At 36.9% G+C, this 12670-nt stretch overlaps 1 long non-coding RNA gene across 1 annotated transcript; it reads left to right on the top strand.

Moving 5' to 3' along the window:
• The first annotated feature begins 10895 nt into the window (after positions 1-10895).
• Positions 10896-12441, top strand: LOC147486617 (uncharacterized). Its single transcript, XR_015201336.1, has 2 exons — positions 10896-11359; positions 11772-12441. It is a non-coding gene; the product is annotated as an uncharacterized LOC147486617 (long non-coding RNA).
• The last annotated feature ends 229 nt before the right edge of the window (positions 12442-12670 follow it).

Below are 12670 nucleotides of genomic sequence, written 5' to 3' on the forward strand. Positions count from 1 at the left end.
ATCTGCAATTCCATTTGTGTAAGGACGGTGATACCATAGATTCCCTGTGTTTTTCACTTTACCCACTTGCAAAATCTACCTACAGGCTGCAGAGACAGACATTGCACCGACCAAGCATTTATTTGAAACCCAAAAGGCCAAAAGTAATTAGAAGTTATTGATTAAAAGGTTGACTAACAATAGCCAAATGTAAATAGGAGCAGTTGATGCCTCAATCCCTGATTATGTTTTTCTAGTTTCATAGTTGCCTTTTCTGATGAGAAATAGGAAGGTTGGGATTAAATTGGTAACAAGCAATGCTAAGACTGCTTACCACAAACTTTTGCTTTGGGGTAGGTTTATTCTGCAATTGTACTGGGTATGGAATTTGGATTATGTATTGGCCAGTACATTACTACATTTAGCTCTTGTGAAGTTGTTAATATCAATTCAGAGGTCTGTATTGAAGCCACGAGAGTGGATTGGGGCCTCCTCCAATTTCCTCCAAATGAAGCCTAACAAAAAGCCCAATACACCCCCCACCTCTATCTATCGCAAAATTGGAAAAACCTACTCTAACTGGTCATCTCTCTCGCGCACTCGGTATTGTACATTAATTAGTACATTATATCTTGTGGTGCATTGTATACGTTGTATAAATTCGTGTGTATGCAGTGTAGTGTAGATAGTGATCGTACTCCGTAAATTAGTATTGTTCTTAACAAACTTTTTCTTGAATTCTTTGAGGTTGTTAGACTGTGTTCTTAGCAAATCCCGAGTATGTTACTAGTGTTAAAGATACATGTTAGAAGGCATTAGCTGGGGTAATCAAAGACCACTGTGATGAGTATCTCTGCAACCCATATTTCTTATGTCTATTATGTCAACAGTTAGTTATTGACGCAAAACTCCAAGAGGTTTCTAAGTAAGAATCACAAGCTTATGAGTTCCTTTTTGGTATATCAGATTCATTATTCTTTTGTTAGTATATAGACCAAAACTTTTGTTCTATTTCTTCGTAGAAGGTAGAGTCTAGCTCATGATGCCATTAAATGTTGTTTCATTTTTCTCCGTAATAGTGATGCAGACAGATGTCAACCTCCTCTCTTTTGCATTATTGAGTGGTAATTCATGCTTATGACTTAGTTTTAGCTTATCAGAGTGTATTTAATATAATGATGCAAGATTTATTGTTTCCTTTCTTGTGAGAAGCATTGTCATCACATTCTGGTTGGTTTTAGTGTGTAGTATAAACATTAGTTTATGAATTATATAAACATGAGGAACTTTTGGGGTTCGAAAAGTGGATTTGTTACTTAACTATTGGGATGTATGGTACTTACTACTTCTCTACTCTAGCTATATCAGTGCTCAGATAGTGAGATATATGACTATGCTGTAAATAAATCTCAGTCCAGAAGGTAATAAGATATATAAAATGAGTTCAATGGCCTATCTAGCTTGTGGTGTTCACATGTGTTTTCTTATTGTTAATGTTCGATTATGACTTCATCTAGGTTTATTTTATATAATGTGTTTTGTATATTGTTAATGTCCTATTTTATTTTATATATTGTGTCCTGTTTTATAAATAATACTTGTTTTATTTTTCTTTGTAGCGAAAACTACATTCAAGGGTGTGAAGAAATTGTTTGGTGGCGGTTCCTCTAGTGGTGATGAAGTTTGAAGAAAGAGACAAAGGGCAGAGGGCTTAACGCCATCAGCGCATAGAGGGGACCATTTGGAAAAAGACGTTTATGAGGTTCCTGAAGTTGATTCATCGAGTGAAGATAGTGTAGATAGTGTAATAATGTAGGTTTAGATGTAAATATGGACAAAGGGAAGAGTATAGTGGAAGAAGAGAGTGAGGACAGTAAGGAGGATGATGAGGAGGGTGATGAGAAGGGTGAGGAGGGGGATGAGCATGATGATAATGTGGAAGAATATGTGGTAGAAGATGTACCACCAGTGGAAGAAGCACCTTTGGTATTAGATTTTGTAAGAAAATTCAATGATGATTTGGAGTTTAAAAGAGGTGAGTATGGGGGTGGCCCGTATGAGTCAGAGTTATTGTATGACTATGCGGTGCATGTCGCTCGCGATGTTTGGGAGAGAAGGGTAATATTTTGTTTTTCTATAGTACTTTGATTTTCTTTTACAAAATCTTTTGTTTCTGCTCATATATATCTAATGCTTGCTCGGTTGTTTCAGGAGGATTGCGGAGCGTTGAAGTATGTTTCGCACTTAGCGAAGTTATCCCAATGGGATTTCAAGAATGAATTCAAAGGTCTTCGAGATTTGCCCAACAGTTGAGAAAGACTGGGTTGTTTGATCTCGTGGCAAGTTATCACGAGCATATAGATCCACCATTGGTCTCTGCGTTTGTGGAGAGATGGCATTCGGAGACCAACACCTTCCATATGCCATTTGGGGAGATGGCTGTGACTTTGGACGATGTTATCCAAATCTGTGGAGTCACAGTTAGAGGAAGAGTGGTGCAAGGAGACAGTGAGCTGAACTTACAAGAATCGATAAATCTCCTACATCGTGCTCTGGGTCTGGACATTGATTTGATTAAGGCAGAGATGGAAGCTAGCAAGTTCACTTCAAAAATAAGGCTAGAATTCATCTTGAAGTATTTTGCGAACAAGGTTCATAATAGCCCCATATGTGACGCTGCTAGGAAGGTGGTGGAGAAGGCCTCGAGTTTCCAGGAAGTCCAACGGGCTGTCAGAGCTTTTATCCTATTTTTCTTTGGATGTGTCGTTTTTACTGACAAGTCTGGGACTGGAGTACCTATATGTTATCTGAGGCCATTATTGAAATTCAATGAGATAGAAGAGTATTCATGTGTGCAGCAATTTTGACATTTTTGTATAGAGGTCTTGGGGCTGCCACATGTGCGAAGGTGAAAGGGGTTACATGCTATATGACTCTTCTACATGTAAAACTTGAGTACTTTAGAGTTTATTTTTTGTAATGTTAATTTTATTACTCTATCAATATGTTAACTATTTGTGTATATCTAGGCGTCGATCTATGAGTATTTTCTTGTACTTAGAGCAGTCCCAAACTTTGACTATAGCTTATCTCAGCCGCGTGCTCATAGACACATAGTAGTCGCTCTACACTATTACGATACAATGCATGCATTGCAGTATTATCGAGCGATACTTGATGATTTGAATTTTTTCAATGTAAGTATTTAAGTTTGTTTATATTTTTTTTTAATAATTGATCATTGGAGTTGTTAATGACACATTTGATTTTGTTTCAAGTTGATTGACATACCTACAAAAATGTTAGAGATACAAACCCGATCGATGACATTGCATTTTTTGAGGGATTGCTATGTTTTTTCAACATTGTCGAGTTTTACGCTGTCGCAAAGGTGGTGCGTCAGTTGGGTCACGTGTAGCTTGTACCTGTAGATCCTCCAACACCAAATTGGAGAACAAGAACTGTGGCAGGATGCGGGTATGAGGTGAACTGGACCAATATTGGGTCACTTTAACGTGATTCAACCCTGCAATCGAGGACCTATCTCATCTTATCCATGGGAGTGTCATCAAAACTACATGACTTGGTATACGAGGAATTCTCATATAGTTTTGGTGAACCCGAGCTTGTCTTCCTATTCATCCCTCCCTGGAGACACTGCCTAACTGTTCACCGATTGTAAGTATTGTGATTTTTAATTGAGTTTCTCTAACTGTGATTTTTTGCATTTGATTGGTAACTTATTTTGATTTCCTTTTTTTTATAGAACGACGTCATCAATGAAACTAGTCGTTTGCTAGAGAGAGGTCTGCAATTGACTTGGAAATTCCAGAGGAAGCAAGGTCCTCCTTTGAACGGGTGTACAACTTGACTAGGTGCAAGTACAGTGGTGGGCGTTATAGTTCATGATTTGTTTCAGTTTAGGATTTGTAACTTTGTTAACTTTGTAATTTGTAACTTTGGAATGAATGGATGGATTATTTGATTTTGAATGAATGATGGATGTTTGGAATTTGTTGTTATTTGATTTTGAATGAATGATGGATGTTTGTGTTTGTTGTTAAGTGGAATTTGTTGTTATTTGATGTTAAGTGGAATTTGATGTTAGTTTGTATGAATATGAAAGTTTTGTAAAAACGAAATGAACTTTTAAAATTTTTTTGTCCAAACGACCCAGCCACATCGTTTGGTATAAAAGCCAAATGACCGTTTCAGATCGTTTGACTTAAAGCTCAAATGACCCAGCCACAATGTTTGGTATAAAGGTCAAACGACTTGAGCATGTCGTTTCGGTCATTATTGACAACATACGAACATTATTTCCAAATCACTCGATTGCCTTCCGAATCAACTTAGTCGATCACTCGATTTCCAAATCAAATCAAATAAAAGCCTTAACATTAAAATCAAATCAAATTACATTTGTTCCAAATTACATCAAAATATCATATCGATAACATACAAACAACTTAGTCAATCACTCAATTTCCAAATCAAATCAAATAAAAGCCCTAACATTACAATAAAATCAAATTATACTTGTTTCAAATTACATCAAAATATCATATCGACAACATACAAACAACTTAGTCGATAACATGTACTGTTGGGTCTTCAACAGGCTCGTTTTCCCATATTAGATTGGGAGTATTCAATGTCATAAATTGCAATTGCCTTGTTGTCAAGGCCAAATTCCAACTTTCAGTAATATCATATCGAGCTCTAAGCCATTGGCGCATTACTAGAGGAACTGGACAATCTTCAACAAGTTCAACATTGATAAAATGATTTCCACCAACATGTGCGCTACCTAACACTATTTTCACTCTCTCAAGATTTGCTTGGGTTCTCAGTGGCATGATAAGGAAGTACTGACGAGCTCCTAAATGCAGGAGGACAACATTAAATCTTGAAGCAAATAGGTATCCAGTAAAGGACATGCTCATCCACTTATTTAAGGGTGCGTAACCTTCTTCATGTAGGATTTCCTTCATCGCATAAAAAACCTCACTTTGATTGTACAAAGTAGAATAAAGGGGGAGGTTGTCAGTAAGCTCTTCGTACAAGTCCCTTCTCATCTGTGGCCATTCTTCTTGACTTCTTCCTAATGCAATGCAGAAAGCTCTATAACCGTAGTTGCCATCGCCAACAGGGTCATGGACTCTAATAATGTATTTATGTATTTCTTCAGGAATATCCAACCCGTAATCCTTAGGACCCCTCGTCTTTCCAAAGTCTAACCCATCTCTCACATTTCATGGTGTGGCTATTTTTAAAGAAGGATTATTTCTTGGTGTGGTTGTTTTTGGTGTTTTTGGAGAAAGCTTATTTCTTGGTGTGGTTGTTTTTTGTGTTTTTGGAGAAGGCTTATTTTTTGGTGTGGTTATTTTTTGGTGTTTTGGAGAAGGCTTATTTCTTGGTGTGGTGTGGGTGATTTGGGTTGGTATTTTTGGAGATGGCTTCTTTCTTGGTGTGGTGTGGGTATTTTGGGTGAGCGTAGTGTTTGGTGTTAACGAGACCCACTCCTCATGGTCACGTTGAGAATGTTCAAAATAAGATGGATCTCGCTTTGAAGAGTTCTCATCTCCAGTTAGAAGCTTTCTGCTGCAGCTACCTTTCTGCCGACCTTTGGTTTTTGCTTCCTCATGAGACGGTACTAGCAATGTACTTTCTGATACGGCAATCTCCATAAGCTTTCTAATCATAACCCTCTGCTCTTCTTCATAAACCATTGCAAACCTATTCATGAACAAGTCGATCAAAGGTGTAACATCGGGACCAACACCCACTAACACATTGGGAGAAGCAGATAATGTTTTCCAAAAGGGGTCGATAGCAGTCAAAAGGATGGACCGCTCTTGCTTTTCAAACTCAATTAATTCATGAGCACATGGCAGTCCATGGCTCGTGCGCAAATAGTACCAACATCTGATCTCTCCATCTTTAACACGCTTTACGCGGGTATCTATTTCTTCAAATAGCAAGTCCAAACACTTGCGTGAGACAAGGCCTCTAAGTTCACAAAACAAAGGAATCCAGTGGTGGTGCTGAGTTACAATCATACTTCTCTCGAAGGTAGCTCTAATCTCGGACATCTGGATCTCTAGAATCGGGTGGATTAAGCTAAACATACTCAAAAAATCATGACAGTTTGCATTTCCTAGTACACGCTTCACCTGAGCATGAGACCCTTCAACTCTATTGGTCATTGTACTCCCAAAGTGAATGTGTTGGTCAGTCTAACAACATACGAATCGATCCCTGTGAGGAAACCAAGTCTCTCACAAATAACTAACAAAATTGGAGTACTCAACCCTGTAATATTTTTCCAAAGCATCCCATCTACGCTGGAAAATAACCTTTGTCTTCGATTTGACTACAGTGCTCGACGAGAACTGGGCCTTCTCTACAAGTTCTGTAGTTGGAAAAATATCGTAATATTTTGAAAGGTCGCACGTAGCGATATGCCATCTACATACATGCTTGTGTGCGTTAGGAAAAACTTTGTTAGTGGCACTCATCAGGGCCAAGTCCCTGTCAAACACGATCATGGATGGGCTTATGTCACCAAGCAAGCCACTAAAATAAAGTAGGGCCCACTCATAGTCGACTGGTGTTTCAGACTGAAGCAACACCTAACACATGGTGAAAGACTTCCACATTGAACTCACCCCAACAAACTATACAAAAGGCCACCGATACCTGTTAGTTTTGTAGGTAGCGTCTAACATAAAAACTGTTGGAAAAGTCCAAGCCAACTTAACACCTTCTGGATGGGCCCATAACAACCCCGTTATCACCTCGGTATTCTCATCCTGTCTCAACTCCTCAAAATAATGTTCGTTTGCTAACAACTCACGCAATCTTTACAACTATGTGAGACCGTTCATATCTAATTTCCTCACCTTCTGCCTTACAGTGTAGACTTGGGATATACTAGATATGTTTTCATGATACCTATTCTTGATGGAATCCAAAATTTGTTTAGGCTTTATTCCACACTTACTCATCTCTGACAAGTACTCGAACTTTGGAACGGTCAGACAAGTAGGAAACGCATGTCCTTCAAAGGTATTCGCTAATACATGGTTGTGAATACCATTTCTAACTTCTATTTTCCAACTATCGATAGTGTCGCATTGGAAAACACCTTTTAACTTAAATGGACATCCCGATTTCTTGGTTCCCGACCTTCTCATATTATTCCTTCCTTCGCCTTCTTTCTTGTGTGACCGATACACACACGAGCACTCGCAAGCCAAATTCAATATTGCTACTCAGTTTCCCTTAGCACACTCCGACTTTTCAATGACCACAACAACATTAATTTGTTTTCCTCTAGCGGTTGCCCAACTGATTGCCTCGCTATGTGTGTGAAAGACCTAAACACATAAAAAACAACAACTATTATTAATACACTTATAAAATTACATTTAGAAAATTTGAAAAAAAAAAAGAAATCAATGCCTGCTCAATCATACCTCTTTCGTAGTAAAAATTTATGTTGTATCACTTAAAATCAGTTGACAATCCACGTCATTCGAGTTTGCAGAGGATCGGTTCCCGGATACCAGCAAAGAATCCTACATATAGAAGAATAAAACAAGAGTCTCAAATAATTTGCATTTAGTTTCAAAGTCACAAAAAAAAATGAACTTCTAACTAAATTTAGTCCAAACGACTCAACCATGTAGTTCCATAGAGGGTCCAAACGACACAGCCATGTAGTTCCATAGAGGGTCCAAACGACCCAGCCTTGTAGTTCTATAGTGGCCCCAAACGACCCAGCCATGTCTATCTATAGTGTTCCCAAACGACCCAGCCATGTCGTTTGGGCTCGGGTTTTGCATTCATTCAAGTGTTTTGTATTCATTCATTCAATCAATCAATTAAGTGTTTTGTATTCATTCTAATCAAGTGTTACCTCATTATTTAGGTTTGCACTTTGTCGTCGATGATTTCTCGGCATCTCATTTACTCGACTAGTCGCATCTTCAAATTCTTCACCTTTACCTTCAATATTTTGTTCCACTTCTTCACTTTCAACATATCTTCTATTTTCTCCTTCTCTAATTTGTTGTTGCACCTCAAATATTACCTCAAATGCTTCTTCTTCATCTTCATGTTCCATTTAGAGAAACCTAAGTATTCTAATATGTAGAGAAACTTGAGTATGTACAGAAACTTGAGTATTCTATATAAGGAGTAAGGATTTTGATGAAAAAAGAAGTAAGGATGAGTAAATGAGAAACTTGAGTATTCTATATATATTTGAAATTTTGATATATTTCAAATAATTGAGTGAAATATGTTTGTAAACCTTAAACTCAAAACTAGTTTATTATTCACAATTGAATAAAAAAAAATGAAAAATAACAAGTTTAGATATAAAACAAATTATTATTTTAGATTTGGATAATTGAGTGAAATATGTTTGAAATTAAAAAAAAAATTATGTCGGTACAAAATTTGTAAACCCTAAACCCTAAACCCAAACCCCCAAGCTAGTTTATGATTCAAAATTTGACAAAGGAAATAAAAAATAACAAGTTTAGATATAAAACAAATTATTATTTTGAATAATTAAGTGAAATATGTTTGTACGAAATTTGTAAATCCTAAACCCTAAACCCCAAACCCCCAAACTAGTTTATGATTCACAATTTTAAAAATAAAATATAAAATAACAAGGTTAAATATAAAACAAATTATTATTTTAAATAATTAAGTGAAATATGTTTGTACGAAATTTCTAAACCCTAAACCCTGAACCCTGAACCCCAAACCCCAATCCCCAAATCTCAAACTAGTTTATGATTCACAATTGAAAAAAAAATAACAAGTTTAGATATAAAACAAATTATTATTTTAGATTTTAGCATGTTTGATTACATGTTTTAACTTGGTTATATAGATACTATGTCATAACAGATAAAGAGTGCAAAGTGCATGTAATTATGCTAGTGCAATTAATTGTGTTGTTCCTAACCCAATTTTTTAAATCGGATTTCAATTTTCCTAATTCAATTGGGATGTGTTGATAATTGATCATTACTAATTCAATTTTGCACATAATTGTATAAATAAATTATTATACACTTATGATCGATTAATTATTTGTATTATAAGAAAAGTGTTTGGTGTTTATGTATAAGAAAAGTATAATTGGTGTTTATGTCCAAACGATTTCACAATATCGCCCCATAGAAGCCCTAAACGACCCACCCATACCGCTTGCATGTGATACCAAGTGATTAGCCAAATCTAAAATGCACACACAAACGATGTGGTCAAGTCGTTTAAGTGTGTACTCAAACGACTTGGGCACATCGTTTGAGTGTATACTCAAACGACGTGGGCGTATCGTTTGAGTATATACTCAAACGACTTGGCCATATCGTTTGAGTGTTACTCAAACACTCAAACGACTTGGCCATATAGTTTGAGTGTATACAAAAACGACGAGTTCATATCGTTTGAGTGTTACTCAAACACTCAAACAACGTGGTCATATCGTTTGAGTGTATACGCAAATGACTTGGTCATATCGTTTGAGTGTATACAAGAATGACGTGTCCATATCATTTTAGTGTTACTTAAACTAACACTCAAACAACGTGACCATATCGTTTGAGTGTATACTTAAACGATATAGCCAAATCGTTTGAGTGTATACAAAAACGACGTGTCCATATCATTTTAGTGTATACTCAAACGACTTGGCCATATTGTTTGAGTGTATATCAAAACGACGTGGTCATATCGTTTGAGTGTATACGTAAACGATATGGCCAAGTCGTTTGAGTGTATACAAAAATGGTCCGGAGAGTTCGTTTTGACGAGACCGGTTGAATTGGTTGCTGGGCCTGGGCTTTGATGGCAAACTTGTATTATAGCAAACTTGTAAAATTTCTTATTTTTTGGGGTTACCCAATCCAATTTGATGAGTGCCCGATGGAATCACCTTCTTCAATGGATTTACATGACGATTTTGACGTGCTTGTCCGATCGTTCAATATTACTCATGAGTAGTGGTGTCAAATGGGTCGGGCCGGGCTGGCCCAGCCCTCAAACAATGAAGCCCTCATGCTTTGAGGGTTGGGCTAACCCTACCCTCATTTACCTCGAGGGCCGGGTTGGATCGGGCCAATGTTTTAATCTCGAAGCCTTTACCCGCCCCTAAACCCTCTCGAGAGGGCTTGAAGGGTCGGTCTTGAGGGTCAAACGTGAGAGCTGGATACTATGTTATACATTTGATTTACAAAATAAATTTAGAAACATTAGTTAAAAATGATAAAATTGAATGCATTTCACAATTAAACCTTCAAACTACTAAAAAACTTGTTAAAGTTGTATTAATCAATTAAGATCAGTTAAATTCATTTCATAAAGTATTATAATGAAATTATAAGGTTGGCAAACTTAATAGATAAACGTTCTTTTAAGTGATTTTTAGCATATTAATGCTAAAATGAAATATATTGTAAAAATATTTATTAAAATATATGTAATAAATGTTGAGGGCTAATGAGGGCCAGGCTTAAGGGAGGGCTTAAGTTTCAAAGTCTAGGCCCTTACTCTCCCCTCAAAGGCTTGAGGGCCGGGTAGGCTCAGCCCACGAATGTGTAAGGGCCTCATTTTGAGAGCTTTTTATGCCCATGGGCTGGGCGGGGCGGGCCGGCTAAGGGTTTGAGGGCCATTTTGATGAGTCATGACCAAGCTACAGATCCAAAAACGAAGGCTGAAAACTACAGTAACGTTACCGTTTTCATCATAATTACAAAGGAGTAAATAATTAATTCCTCCAATTAAATTCTAAACTTGTGACCAATATGGGGACAATCTACGGAAAGCAAGTTCCCACACCATGACACCATCATTGATTGGGGATGAACAAACTAAACAATAATTTGTGCTTTTGAGCATCTTATCATGGCATCACTTTATTCACCTCTTTACACCCTATTAACATCAACTTGAAAAATTGTCTTTCTTACTTTTAGAACTATTATAAATTTGTTCCAACAGCCAATTAATCTACAGCGAGTCCTTTCTTAGAATTGCTACTTTTCTATTGCTACTTTTCTTCTCTGTATGTGGAGATTATATTGGTTGATGAGTGATAATCTGCATCCTGAGGTTTGGATCTATCCTGCTCTATAGTTTTATTCAGCCCTCAGGATGCAGGTTACCTCTTCGGCTCTTCCTATACCATATCATTGCCCAAGCCTCCAAAACCTTTGAAGTATATTACATTTAAAAGTGAAATGTTCCTGCATGACTCAGCCTGCTGAAGAATGTTATATCGGCTAGCCATGTGCTTAAATTAGGATACTTCAAGGAACCATCTGGATAATAACAGCGTCTTTTCTTGTTTACGGTAAGTTCCTTTTCTTCCATCATTTCGTTTATTTTTTCCGGTTGCTTTGTTGTGTTTGGTCATGCAACAACTGGAATTTTTTGATCGGTTCTTAGAGTTCAGTAGGAGAAAAACAAAAATATATGGGTTCTGATATTACTTGGCCAATATGGATGACAATCCCAGCATGTTGCTATTTACCCTTGAGTCCACTTTGCTGGTCCTGGATATTTCTTAGCCAAGAGCAAAATGCAGAGTACATATTGAAAGGAAATTGTGTAAATTCTTCAAATGCTTCGCTGGTATTCATAATTAAAAAGTGAAACATGTAGTATAAAACTGTATGGTACGTTGTACGCCTTTGGAATTCAAATGAAGGTATAACTATTGCAGAGATATTACAGACTGTTCTGATCGTCCTATTTTTGCATAGCCCCGATCATCTCTTCCTTGCTTTCAGTCAAGTCTGCACCATCCTTAAAAATCAGAAATTCCATCATCTCTACATGAAAGAAGATGAAGCTTCCGCACATGTGTGTAATGCAAGAGCCAAAGTCTACACCAGCTACACAATGCCAGGTAGCCCCATACACTTCGTCGAAACTCTGCTTGATTTGAAACAGAGGTATTGTTAGCTAGAGAGTAGAAAGCTTAATAGCATGCAAAACCTGTGAAAATACATAATTTGAACGGTATAAATTTCTGTAAATTATATGGAGACAGGGTTGGATTATTGTCTTGAGAGGAAATATTGCAAGCCGGGTTATTATGTGTTTCTGCTTGCAGAGGTTTTTGTTCCATTCGCAATCTGGTTAAGATATCTGCTAATGAGGCTGTAATTTGCTTTTTTCTCATTTTGAACAATAAATTATTCCTACTGGAATCATAACTGATTGATTGATCGATCACATAAACATTATCTACACCAAGTCAGTATATTTAACTAGGCCGCGTATAAATATATTGCCATTGATCAACAGATTTGAACCATTATCTTTTGGAAAAGAGTGGGGTGGGAACCGTGGGATTGTGAAAGAGGTTTTATTTGCTTTGGTTTGATTTGCCACGTCATAATAGGAATATAATTAGACTTTTGGAGATAGTATATCAAAGTGTCCATGACTTCATTTTTTTCAGATTAGTGTGTTCTACGTGGCTTGAATACTTGAACGTGTAATGATACAGTAGAAATACTATCGTCCACTGCAAGTGTAGATGACCTTTTCATTATTGTTGTTATCACTTATCATTGTATCTAGGTAAACTCTATTAGTTTGGCACAGATAATCCAGCAAAACTAAATGAAGTTCCAACTTCCGACATGGTGTGAGA

This window comes from Coptis chinensis, chromosome 7 (assembly GCF_015680905.1).
Source record: "Coptis chinensis isolate HL-2020 chromosome 7, ASM1568090v1, whole genome shotgun sequence".
NCBI classification, from domain to species: Eukaryota; Viridiplantae; Streptophyta; class Magnoliopsida; order Ranunculales; family Ranunculaceae; genus Coptis; species Coptis chinensis.